Consider the following 13,594-nt stretch of genomic DNA (forward strand, 5'->3'; position numbering starts at 1 on the left):
GGGAAATATGCACAAATAAAACAGACTCTGTCTTATTTACATTACACGGGCAAAAAAAAAACACTACAAAAAACTGCATCATATGGCGCCTGACGTATATATCTATTAGTGATGTCCTTCTATCCACACTTTGAGAAAACAGAATCCAAAGCTAACAAGCAATAAGCGAAATGAATAAAATAGCCCCAGAGGCACAGGCACTAGAGTCCTTCTCCTGTGTTAGATGTAAATGAGCGTACTCCATATTGACTTGTGCTGGCGGGGATGCCACCCATATTGTAGGCTGGGAGGTGGGTGGGTCGCCCCGGCGAGTGGCAGAGAGTGATAGAGAGGGAGAGAGAGGTCACTGAAGCGGGCAAAGAAAAAAAAAAGAAGGCTTTCTTAAATGATGCTAATCAGTCCGGAGGGGCCTGGCCCTCTCTCCCTCATCAGCCTGCCGTAATTCAGATGTGCTGAGAACCTTGAATTAAATGTGTCACTGTGAGGCGCGTGTGCGCGCTCTCGTGCGTGCGCGTCCGCCCGCCGCGTGCATGCTCGTAGGGTGTTTAGGGGTTAAGTAGAACCAAATTAGTCGATGGGAGGACTAACAGCGGCGGTAGCTTTCTGTGTGGCTACTTCTTGGTGAATGTCAAGATGATTTAGCTGCTCTTCTGCTCGCCGTCTGTCTCTGAGCACTGGCCCTCCAATCACCGCTCCGGGCTGTCTGTTTTGTGGCCCTCCGTGCAACAAATGAATATTAAATCTGCACTGGGCAACTTCGCACACTGGCAAGAGGTTTACAGTCTGAAATATGAGGACAGTGATGCCCAGAAATCCTGCAAGGTAACAGCAGTAAACTGTCTTCTTCTGCAGCAACGCTAAAGGAGCTTCTTCTGCATTCATTTACTCAAACAAAAAAACACTCTTATGCAGTTAAAGTCATGGACTTTCAACTATCACAGGCAACACTCCATCAGTGCTGACCATGGCTGAGTTTATATACTATTCCTTTGAGCAACAGAAACCATAAGCATTGTATTATTGTACCCCAACAAAAACTCATCTATACACACACAGCTGTACAAGACCTTCCCTAAAATACAACACGGTCTAAAAAAAGGCTAAATCTAGTGAGGAATGACGTGATCAGGGAATATCTGGATCTGAACAAGCATTAAATGTCGGTTTTTAATACTTTGACACATTTCCTTCTTCACCAAACAAAAGTAGAAGCTCCTCGTGTTGATGAACGTCTCCCCGTGTGAGCGCACAAAGGTGTCTGTGTTGTCTTTCTTGCCAGCAAAGGGTGTATGTGTGTATTCTTACTAACATATTGTGTGTGTGTGCGTGTGCGTGTGTGTGTGTGTGTGTGTGCGCCGGGACGCCAGTTGGGCTAACAGCTGAATCATGGCTCAGCCGCTGCCCCTCGTAGTCCTTGGCAGTTAGCGGTGTGAAAAAGCCTTCTCTTTGAGGGCATTATATAGATTAATGTGCTGTGCCTCGGGCAGAGACACACACACACCTCGCCAGGGAGGGATCCTGACCGTGTGTGTGGCTGAGTGTGTGTGTGTGCGTGTGTGTGTGTAAAGCAGAGAATCCGAGGACTACAGCAGCCTAGGATTGTTGAGGTTTAAGTGTGTGTAAATGTGAACGTGTGGGTGGGTGTGTATTTGCCATGTTGTGCATATGTGTGTAGATGTGAGAAGGGACAGTTGGGGGGGGTGTTAACAAGAGACTGAGTAAGCTGTGCATGAGAGAGAGAGAGAGAGAGAGTGGCATTTAAATGCACTCTTGTTGATTTTTTTGAATGTTTTCTATAATTACAACTTGTGGTAAAAGTAATTCAGCGATAACAGAAAAGATGTTAAAAAAAGACTTTTGATCAGAACTTAGTGATGAGGGCTTTTACTCATAACCAGGCTTTCTCTTCCTGTTTATTTTCCCTTCTTCAACCCCGCCGAAGTCCTACATTCACAGATATTAGAGGGCCTCCTTGCTTAATGCTTCATTAAACCGAGTCTGTGTGCAATAAATACACTAGAATTCCAGCGTATTAAGCCTGCTGCTTTTTAAGCACCTAAATCTGACTGCGTTCAGGGTACTGGGTGCCTGCAGGGGCGTCTGGGGAGCCGATAGTTTTCCATCAAGGTATTTTTACGTGAATCGGAGGGGTGTTAACGAGGCCCCGCTGACCCCAGACCCTTTGACTTCACTCTCCCTTTCTTTCTGTGCCACGCCGTCTTCGCCTCTCAGCTGAGCTGAGATCAGGGTGTAGCCGAGCCGATATACCGTATCACAACAAATACACGCGCAAACGCCACAGCTGCTGGAAGCAAATGGAAAAGTACAATGCTGTTCCAGCTGACGTTAAAGAGAAAAGCTCGGTCGGGGTAAACAGGACACTTAAAACTTTTAAGGCCTCTCTGTTTCTCGGCTTTTCATGACTGCACATACTCTTGTATGTTCGCCCTCATTTTCCTCACTTTACCCCCTTTTGCTGAGATTTTCTTTATCAGGATTTTAGCACATTCCATTGGAGATTAGGCACATCTGTTGTTTTGTGTATGTGCATGTGATTGTGACTCCTAAGATTATTTGCGTGCGAGTTATTATTTTTTTTCCCCTCCTTCCTATGTCGGCCGCATAGTCCTGGTGCACATAACAGCACGCACATGGGTGTCCGCATACATTAATATATGCTCATGTGTAGCATCTCCAGCCAGCGGTCTAAATAATCTACTTTTGTCTGACAACGGCATCAAGTCGTGGAGGTGCACATATGCAGAAAGCTATTTGGAAAGGCCTCCTCGTAGCTGTCAGCTTTTATTATGCGCTGAGGTGTCATGTTTGTTAGGAAGCTGAGTGCAGATGGCAGAGTGGAAGAAATGGATCACTAATTTTAACAATGATTAATGAACAGAGATGGAAAATGAATTACATCGGACTATTGGAGGCAAGGAATATTTTCTCTGAAAATGTTAACTTCGGCTGCCAGGCAGCCGGCCGTGTTGTGGGAGTATATTGAGGAGGGGAAGGGAATGCGTGTGTGTGTGTGTGTGTGTGCACGTGTGCGTGTGTGTCTTTGCATGTGTGTGTGTGTTTGTGTGTTTGTGTGTGTGCACTAAGGTGCAATTTCCCCCTCGCATCTTTTGTAGAATCAACACTTCACTGCTCTTGCCTATTACTTTACTGTTCGCCTGCTTAAACACTGCCGGCATTATACACATTGCCCCCCCCCCCCCATGTGTATTGCACTACCAGTTAAGGCACACACTCTTTAATAAGGTAAACACAGGAAAGGTTAGGCTGCCTTAAAATGTTAGCTATTTTCATTACTCTGCCGTGTGCTTTGATATCAAATCATAGATGTAGCAGATTGGATCAGGTGTCAGTAGCTCCTGCGCTGGTAGAACAATAACTCTGCCTTTGAAGGCTGTTTTTTTTTTCACGACTCCATATTCAGTGTTTGTCCCTGAAAAAAAGTAGAATTTCGAAAAAAGCGTTACATTTTCAAGGGGGAACAAACCCTGAATGTGTCCAGAAACCTGCTAGATTATTACTTTTGACGGAAGCAAATCAGCGTGTTTACCTTCCATACGTCGGTGTTACAATATCATCTGGCAGTGGAAAGAGCAGACGGCGCGATCTGAGGAGAAGAAACCCTCCCAGTTTCTGCTGTCATCCTCTGAAAACACACAAACACGCCGTCGCCCCGGCTGCGTTTGCGTCTCTGTCGAGGTTTGTCCTGGTGGGCGGTTGGTGCAGCACGGCTTGATAGGTACATGTGAACTATTTTGAATTTAATTAAGGGCCTGATGGGAAATACGTAAAAGGGAGGGGGAAAGAAAGAAAGAAAAAAAAAAACAGAGCAACTTCTAGCAATATTGTGTGTTTGTGTACATGTGTATTTTGCATGCAAGGAGACAGAGAGAGAGAGAGAGATCTCAGGTTACGGCAGCATATGCTAAGCACTCAGAAAACATACACAATGCCTTTGGTGAACAAGGTAGTCTGTATGCCCTTGGGAGCCAATTTAGATTGTGACTTAAGGCAATGTCGTGGCTTTGTGTGTGAGCGTGTGTGTGTGTGTGTGTGTGTGTGCTGCTCGTATGCGAGTGAGAGTTTTTTACTCTTGATGCTCCATTGAAACAGTAGTGGTGGGTAGATCTGGGTGGCCCTCCTGCGGACCCTCCACATCTGTGCCCCCCCCCCCCACCCCCCCTTCTTGTAGGAAGGAGCCAGCTCCTCCATGCCTGGCTGCCTCTCCACATCCAGAACAGCCATGAGAATTTGTACTTCCTTCCCAGTCCAACATTTCAAGTAATAGCATGAGGCATTAGTGAATCAACAAAAAAAAATAAGAGCGCCACCTACAGATGGCCATGGAAATGCATGGCAGGCGATCTTCAGTAACGGATGGCAGCATTGAGCGTTTGGTTTTAAAGATTGAAGGTAAACACACAAAGCCAGGAGTTAGCAGATTGCCATCCGAGCAAACTTCATTCGAGCAAACGTTTGAAATGTCACAAAAGATGAAATGTGAATTAGGAGCCGTTTAGGCAGCTGCATAGAAATGGATCAATTAGCTCCTTCAACAAAGAGTTAAAACGACAACTTCTTCAGGTTTTCCAGCTATAGGGGAGACGCTGAAGGTATATCATCATGAAATGTACCCAGTTCATCACTTACATTAAGGCAATTGTTTATCTGTATGACACGTTTCATGAAATGTTCTGTGAGGCATTAACTAAAACCAAGTTTGGCTGAATTTTGGAGAAATCTACAGATGCACATAAAAATAAAAGTAGTAAAACATACGCCTCCATGTGTATGTTGGATGTTTCTTCACATGAGTCTGAAAGAAGACAAATTCCCAAAATTTACCAGTTTATGAAATAAATATTTTTGCCTGTAGTTTTTCATTAATCAAGCATGTAAACTTGGTTTCTCGATGTGGCTCTGCGAGGCTTCGTCTTTAATGCCACTCACTGCATCGTCTGCTACTTTAAAGGGGAGTGGCACTCTTTTACTTCACATACTTTGATGCAACTTGATAATTTTTCTGGCGTGATGCAGCAGCGGCGGCTTCAAGGCTGGATTAGATAACATCCTTTGCTTTGCTGCGTAGGCTCCCCTCACAGTTTTCTGAGAACAGAGCTTCCAATTTTATTATATTGTTTGTCCTTTTTGTCTTTTTTTTGAAAATGAAAAAAAGTCAAATATTGATACACACAAGCCATTAATGTATTTGTGTTTTAACACATGGGGGTGTGTGAGTGATATCACGTCCTCACAGGAAGTCCGGAGGATTTGTTGTTTACGGGTATTTCACTTCTGTCGCTTGTGTTGCAAACTTGACGAGCTTTGAATGACTGTGATTTGTGTCCGTTTTGTTTCCAGGCGCTTGCTGTCCCACCTTCTGTGGAGCTGTCGGCGCTCTTCCTGACATCCGGCGTTCACTGGAGCGGCGGCAGTCACACAGGTACGATCACACCGATTGATCACAGGGAGAGGGGAGGATATTAAAGGTGTCTGTCACACTTGCACACCCGTGCATGCATCTTGTTTTCATTGAAATCTTGATTTCGGGGCACACAATTGTTCAGCAGTGCCGTGCTTTGCAGTCACACCTCTGAGAAGGGGCAGCTAGTTCACGTTAGCTGTTAGCAGTCCTGCTAAGCTAAATGACATACAGAGGTTGCATTGACTTACTGTACATTATGATGCCTTCAAGCTCTGCTCAGCAAAAATTTGTTTTGGGTGAAGGTACATTATACGTCATCATGATGTGTTGAATTGTAATCTAACGTTGTTTTTGGCAAGCAACTTGAGGCAGATCATTATAGATATTAAAACATTAGCAAAAACAGTATAGACAGTATAACAGTGTATATTGATGTATAGGCCTACATATATTTTTATATTAGTTTTTTTGCTCTGATATAGAGTGGGGTATTGAGAATCGTGAAATATCAAGATAAGATAAACGAGGTATTGTGACATCCCTATGGTAATGTACATGTATGGACATATGGCACACTGGCATTATGTTTGGACAGGAATGTGATTTGACAGCTGAATAACCTTTGAGACAAAGACTGCAGAATGAACAGTGGTGGCAGCAGAGAATGTTTTTATCCTGGGTGTCAGGCCACATATGTTTGCACTTCTGGTACCAGAAAGACCTGCAGGATATGTTTGTGATGTCACTGACTGGCACCCACACAGACACCTCTTAATCATGCTACTCCTGCTAGTGCTAGTCAGGGCTCGGGTCTTTTTACTGGCTTCACGCCCAGCATTCAATCCACAAGTTGAATCACAATTTTTTTTAATCCTCTCTTGATTTCCCCCCCCCAAATAACTATATTTACATAAAACTAACACTGAAAAATTCAATTGATCATCTTTTGTCAGCCGAACAGGTAGCGCTACCCTAATTAATGTTTCCAACCTGCTGCAACCTCCAAATGAGCAACAGAACATGTGATATGTTCATTAAATGTATCTGACACATGGAAGCTGTGGTCTACTTAGTTTTATTTTCACAAGCTACTTGCTCCAAATACTGCATATCCAGATGCAGAACCATTGAGAGCACTTTCTTAAAATATAATTTGAAGATGTACTGGTAAAGACTCTTGAATTTGACATGATGCAATCAGCTAGATCCTTTATTTGAAACATTTCTCAGTTTAATCGCAAAAGTGTTGATCAGCACTGGCTTAGCAAATCCAAATTTTTTGCAAACGGAAAACTGGAAGTTCTCTAACTACATGTGAAAAGCCCAAAAAATGCATATCCTGCAACCAGGATCTGGTCCAGATTACACATCGCCTAGTTTTTTAAGAGTTGGAGGAAACGGAAAGGACACACCCCTTCCATCAGGATTAACATTTAACTGTAACCTTATAGACTATAGATTTTGTTCAGAATTCCATAACTATGGAACTACAATATTGTGACACATTGTAAAATAAGAGATTTTGTGCTGGTGTTGCTCTTACTGGGCCCAGCTGTTGTTTTGTCATGTGTGGAAGCAAAACTCTAATTGAACTACAATGCTTGTTTGGTGGGGCTCGGCTAGCTGTCTCCCTCTGTCCCCAGTCATTGTGCTAAGCTAAGCTAAACATGTCTCAGACCAACCCCATCTCCAAAAGAAAAGTATAAGGCAACTGTAGAAGAAAAAGGCGACTGTAGAAGAAAAAAGAAACAGAGGGGGGCAATATTACAAGAAACAAAAGTTGCAAATTTGTCACTACAGATTTGCTACTTTATAATAGCGGTCATAGAGGAAATAAACACATTGCTAGACTGGATGTTTGCCATTGCTATGACGACAAGTGAAAGCCACCGCTAGCCTCTTAGCCTTACCACCCTATCAATAAACACCCATAAGATGACAATTTGGCCCATAAAAAAAACAATAACCAACAACAGTCGTCACCCTAAGGACCTTAACGAGGTGTCACACGTTGTGATGTATTAATTAGAAAAATAAATGCGACATTCATGGGAAGTAAGCTAGCATAGATGCCCGGTTGTTAGCATTGTAAAGTAGCAAATTTGCAACTTTTTTTTCTCAGAATATTGCCCCCCCTCTCTCCGCTTTTTTTTTTCTACAGCGGTCCTAATACGCCGTCGTTTTTCACTGAGGCACACAGTAAGTGTAAGTTATAATAACACATATTTACTTCATGTGACATGTAAGGAAATGTACATCAATACCAGAGTATGAAGAAAAAAAAAAGATTTTTCCCTCTACTTTACACATCCCCTGAAGTTCATTGTTAATGGAGAATCCCAAGTAAAACACATGTCATTTGAATGAAGTTTCCCATCCAGCCATATAGAGCTGCTCCAAGAATTATAAGGTTGGTGCCAGTTTATTCTTCATGTATTGACCAAGAGTACACACACACACACACACAAACAAACACACACTCCGCCCGTCAAAACGTCACAATGCTGTCAATTCCTCTCTATGTAGCTCAAGGAGACAATTAGCAAACAGAGGTGACATGGTTAACAGGTGCAAGCCATTATTCCTGGAGCTGGAGGAGCGTGGCCACCCCATCTCTCACGGTGATGGGCTGTTATGGTGTGTGTACGTTGTGTGTGTCTGTGTGTGTGTGTGTAGCAGTGAGTGATGGAAGATCATATGACAAGTACAAGTGAGGGATACATCTTCTTTGTGGGGTTAGGGTGCTCTATCCCGCCTGGTTGTTTTGTTTGTTCTGTCAGCGGGCCGTCTTCCTCGACCATCGTTATCATCGCAAGAATCAGACTCACAGCTCACATTCGTCTTCGCTGCCCTTAAATCTATACACATCACTCCTCTTTCTCAGTTCCACCTACCCACAATTACTCATCCGCTCTTCACTTCTCGATATTCTTTTAATTTATAATAGACCGTCGTCCCGAGAGTTGGCTTCCTGAGCAACGAGACGAGGGGGTCAAGCCGGTTTGTAAAAATTGATTGCTTGTAAAGTGCTAATCAATGGAAACCTTTTCTCTTGAAGCTGGGAAATACATGTTATAACACTTATTATGAGAGCCAGAGCAGAAGAGATTAAACATATACGGCAGCTGTCCTCTTCAGGACATGCACGAGTATCTCGGGATGATCACCATGCATTCACGTAGGACTCGCTAAAAAGGACAAAATGAACACGTTTAACTGCAAACGCAACATTTCTCTGGATCTTATCAGATGCTCCCCCACACCTGAATACTATACTATAATTACATAATGCTACATTTCTCCAGTCAGGCTGCGCCTTGGTAATGATGTGCTGTTTTGAAACACATTTCGCCGGCTGTAGTTTTATTAATCAAATATAGCATGGGTGAGTCATGTCGTTTTGGCTTGTGTCACATCGGAGGTATGTGGCACAGATTTCCCTCATATTGGAAGCAGAGCTAACACATGCTCCCCTTGACGTATTCTCACACCATTTCTCACACAAAGCAGCGCTCTCTCACACACACACACACACACACACACACACAGATGACTTATCTAGAAAGAGATTCATAAACAGACCCACACACACATGGGTGAACACTTACATAAACACATCGAAACCATGACATATCAAACCTGCTGCTAGAAAAAGGCCACCAGCAGTTGTTTGAAATGAATGTATATCTTTAGCAGTAGTGAAAAGTAACACACGTTCATTTATCGCAGTAATGAACTTTAGTTCAAGTTTGAGATACTTGTACTTAAAGTATTTCCATTGTATGCCACCTTAAAGTATAAGTAAGTTGAAGTACAATGTATTAGGTTCAAATCACATTTGGAAATTATTTCTTACATAAAAAGTTTGGAAACTATTACACTTCTATTGTATTGCCAGGAGACCGCCGTGTGTGTCCCATGTGAAACCAACATTTACTCATTATAAATGATGTACTTAACGATGTTGAGTACGAACATAACACATTTCTTATTTTAACCCAAACCATACTTCTTTTCCTAAACCTGACGGAGGAGTTCTCTTTCTCAACGTCGACCACGTGTTTGAGGCTGTTTTAGAATTGGCACATATTTTGGTTTGGGAGTCGTAGGCAAAGAACCTCCGTTGTTGGCGTAGCCCCCGGAGAAAGGATTGTGAACCTTACTTCTAGTATCTCGTGAGCGTAGCGAGGAAGCCAGCTTGCTTGTGAACATCGGGTTGTGCTGCTGATCACCTCTTTAACTCAAACAACTCTTCTCTGCTGCTGCTCTGCATTTTGGACTATTCGGTTACTGACAGTAGAGAAACCGGTGTCACATTCACTTTGACGGAATGTGATCCTTCCTGTGTGATCATGAAGATTTCAAGCAAAACAGGGTCTAGACGGAAGCAAGTTTTGTTTCTCATTCAGAGTGATGTACACCAAAAACCTGACGTTATTTCCTGCAAAATGTAACCCACACTCCATTTTGGGATAATTTTCGCTCCTTAGGGAGGCGGGGAAGAGTCTAGTAAGGTGCAGGGGCGATGGGTGGAGAGGGTCAATTTTCCTACCGATTCCTCTTCAATGTAGTTGGGTTGAGATTGCCGCTGCTGTGTGGTACTCTACCCCGCTGGTATAAATAAGACATGATTGGCATCACAGCAGAAGAAAAACTCTCTCTCACTCTGTCTCTCTCTTTATCTCTCTCTTTCTGACAGCCTTCATTTGCTGGAGGAGTGGCAGACTTGGTGGGAGTTAATGATTATAATTATTTTTTCTTTTTTTTCACCCCTTTTTTTTTTACATTGTGGGATAATTATTTAAGAGGTTCGTGTAGTCATTGTTGTAATCAGTAAAGAGAGATTACAGGAAAATCTGCATGCCAACAGATGGCACTTGGCTGTTGTTGTTGCTTCATATTAAACCCAGCGCGGCACACTCTGTAGCAGGCAGGCAAGAGTCAGGGGACAGTCAGAAAGGGGCCAAATTATAAAACAATTTGTCCTTCATCATAAATCAATTTATCATATCACTCCATCGCCGAGAAGAAAAGGAATCAAAAGTAGTTAGCATTGTTTGTGTGTGTGTGTGTGTGTGTGTGTGTGTGTGTGTGTTCAATCCCAAACCAGCCGAGCCACCAGCACACCCCACTTCCCGATGTGGTGGGCTTTTTGGGGGGGACGGTGGATTTACCAAAAAAAAAGCCATTCAACACAGCAAACAGCATTTGATTGAGCCCCAAACCCCATGACTTTATCTATTAACACCACAGTGCACTGCCGTGGCCGTTCACACGCAACCCCATTCACAAAGAAGGTCAGCGTTTGTTAGCTTAGCTCCTCTGGGACACCGGCTGCTCGAGTCACCTCCCGGACTGCAAGCCGATGCCACTTTCGCTCAACGTCCACGGCTACGTATTACATATCTTTCTGACCGTCTATTTCTATTCATGTATTTCTTGAAAACTGTGAAAGAAACAGATAAATACAAAGTGAGACGAGGGCACTTGCTATCCAGGGTCGGGGAGCAGGAGGAGCACCAAGGCCGCTGGCCTACATTCCTGACTAATTGTATAATTGGAAAAGCTCTCCAAATGAGCAAGCAACCACCCCCCCCCTCTAACCCCCTTCACCATCTACCTCCCCCCTACTCACTTAACAGCCCCCACCCACCCACACACATATATACGCCCTTCAAAGCAAATCACAAAAGAGCATTTTGGGAATAATAATAATTTCAAAAAGCGTCCATTATTAATCCCACACACTAGCATAGCTGGCAGCAGCAGCCCCCCCCCACAGACACACACACACACACACACACACACACACACACACCAATATACACTCACATGCAGCAAATCATGACTCGTATACAGTAAGCTATTTGTTGGTGTTTTTAGTGTTAAATAAAGTAAAAAATATATCGTGATATCATGTGGGGAAAAACTATTTTATGTTTTAAAATAAAATAATATGAATATAAAAACAGTGGATCTCGTTTAAAGGGCCACTCCATCAATTTACTGTTGATCTGGGGTGGGACTGAGCAGCACAGGTATTTTGTATTGCATAATTGTCGTTGGATGGGTCAAGAAAAACCTACCTAGAATCCTACAATTCCCACAATGCAACTTGATAGTGTTTTTTTTTTTTAATTACTGTAGATCCTCCCTGCCTGGTCAAGTCTCACATCTTTCAAATTCCTCACCGCCAGTTCCTAACACATGCTTTCTATTATGATTAAGAATTGACCCTGATGGTATCGTCATCATCATCATCACCATCATGGTTATTTCCAGTCCCAGACCACATCTTCTTTTGTTCTTTTCATCTAAAATCCCCTTAAAACACTTACAGACATTTAGTAGAAAAACACACTCGTGTAAACTTTGTTTTCAGTTTACTTTCATAAATAAATAATATTGTTCCCAATATGAGGTGATCTACCTGTGTGCTGTGTTAGCGCTCATATTTTACTGTTAGTACTGGAGCTCATGGTCATATTGGATTTCCTGATTTATGGCCCCTGCCACGCGCCATCCATTTCCATGGCTACTGAGGGACAGGACAGGCGGGGGGGTGGGGGCGGATTTCTGAGGTCGACGGCGGTGTCTAACGGGATTGCGCGGTGCCGTTAAAACGAAGCCGTTAATTAATGCTATTGATCAGCAAAAAAATAGAGGCAAATGTGATTTGCATAGAGGCCGAGTGATCAATGCATTAACCGATTTTTTTTCTTCTCCCCCACTCTGAAATCTGATTTCCTGAGTTTTCAAAGTGAAAGAGAGAGAGTTCAGACTAATACGGATCGATCTGCTCTCTCTCAGACAAGAATACAAAGCATTTTATTAGCCGGTGAAGGGTGAAACATACCGGGACAGAAGACGCAGTGTGAAGTTGGATTATGTATTTATGTCTCACTCCGACATGAAGGAATAATGGCTGTATTCTGCATTTACAAACTTGTTACCGTCACATTCCCCCCTTCCCACAGTGTACAGAAAACATGGTAATAAGGTGATATTTCTGCAGGGCCAAAACACAATCTGTTTCCTAAAAGGCAACAATGAAAAACGACAAACAACAATAACAACAGGGGCATGAAAAAAAACACCCCCCCCCCCCCAAAAAAAACAAGAGGTGTTAAAAAAGCAATATGTTGTTTTTTTTCTCCTTTCTCTCCCTCTCTGTCAAGAGCAGCTTATTATAGCGTATTGATTTATAAAGCTTTAAATGTGATCCTCCATGTCCAAGTCAAGGGCAGGGAGTGGAAGAGAGAGAGAGAGGGAAGAGAGAGGGAGGGAGAGAATGAGAAAGGGAGCGGGAGAACGACAGAACGGCGGAGGCAAAAGGGGAGAAAGGCGTCTGGAGACGGAGAGAGATGGAAGGAGAGCGTCCACGACAGGGGGAAGTGACAGCAAGGCATTTTCAGAGCCGCTCTGGAACACAAAAGGGTAATTGTTTTAGCCCAGATGTTGCTTTCGCACAACAAGCAGGATACAATGTTCCTACTGAGCTGATGAGCCCAATCAGTGAAATGATTAAAAATTGATTTTGTCCCTGTAATTACAGTATGTAAACTACTTAGCCGGGATTGCAAAGGAAGTGATTTTCTAATTACGTATATACTCTGGTGTCTAATGATTGGTTTTTTGAAGTAATGAAGAGAGGGTCCTAACGACTCCACTGTGTTCTGTTGTTGAAGGGAGAAGGCAAGAGAAGGGGAGCGGGTGTGTGGGGGGGTGGGGTGGGGGATGAGAGAGCATCGTTAGGGCAAGACAGCAGGCTTGGATACAAAAGGGGGGATGAAAATTGAATTTTTGCCAGCCAGTGCTAGCACGCTAACACGGGGGCCCTGTGTTCGCTTGCATGGGATCTGGAAGCTAAATGGGAGGCTGTGACTTCTCATGGAGGTCGCCAGGCCCCAACCAGCAGCCGCCAATCTGGACCCCGCAATTATGACCTCACGGGGGTCCGGGATTCGCGACACGACACATTGCACGGCAGGATTAACACCTGCGCGGGCCATGAGCGCACAGGAATAAACACACGGCTCGGCCCCTCGACTCTGTATATACTTCAGCGATCTTCATTCAAACAAGAGTGGAACGTTTGATCCAAACGGAGTCTTTAGGGTTGACATAAACTGCGCGGCTGTGTCCTGCAAT

The 13,594-nt window shown here is 43.6% G+C and overlaps 1 protein-coding gene across 3 annotated transcripts in view; it reads left to right on the plus strand.

The window, feature by feature from the left end:
• Positions 1-13,594, plus strand: part of znf536 (zinc finger protein 536) — a 218,101-nt gene that overhangs the window by 19,348 nt on the left and 185,159 nt on the right. For all 3 annotated transcript variants that reach the window (XM_084006599.1, XM_084006602.1, XM_084006600.1), the window contains exon 2: positions 5,380-5,461. The gene's annotated coding sequence lies outside the window, so the exon portion shown is untranslated. The remainder of the gene's footprint in view (positions 1-5,379; positions 5,462-13,594) is intronic.

This window comes from Eutrigla gurnardus, assembly GCF_963514095.1.
Source record: "Eutrigla gurnardus genome assembly, chromosome: 1".
NCBI lineage: Eukaryota > Metazoa > Chordata > Actinopteri > Perciformes > Triglidae > Eutrigla > Eutrigla gurnardus.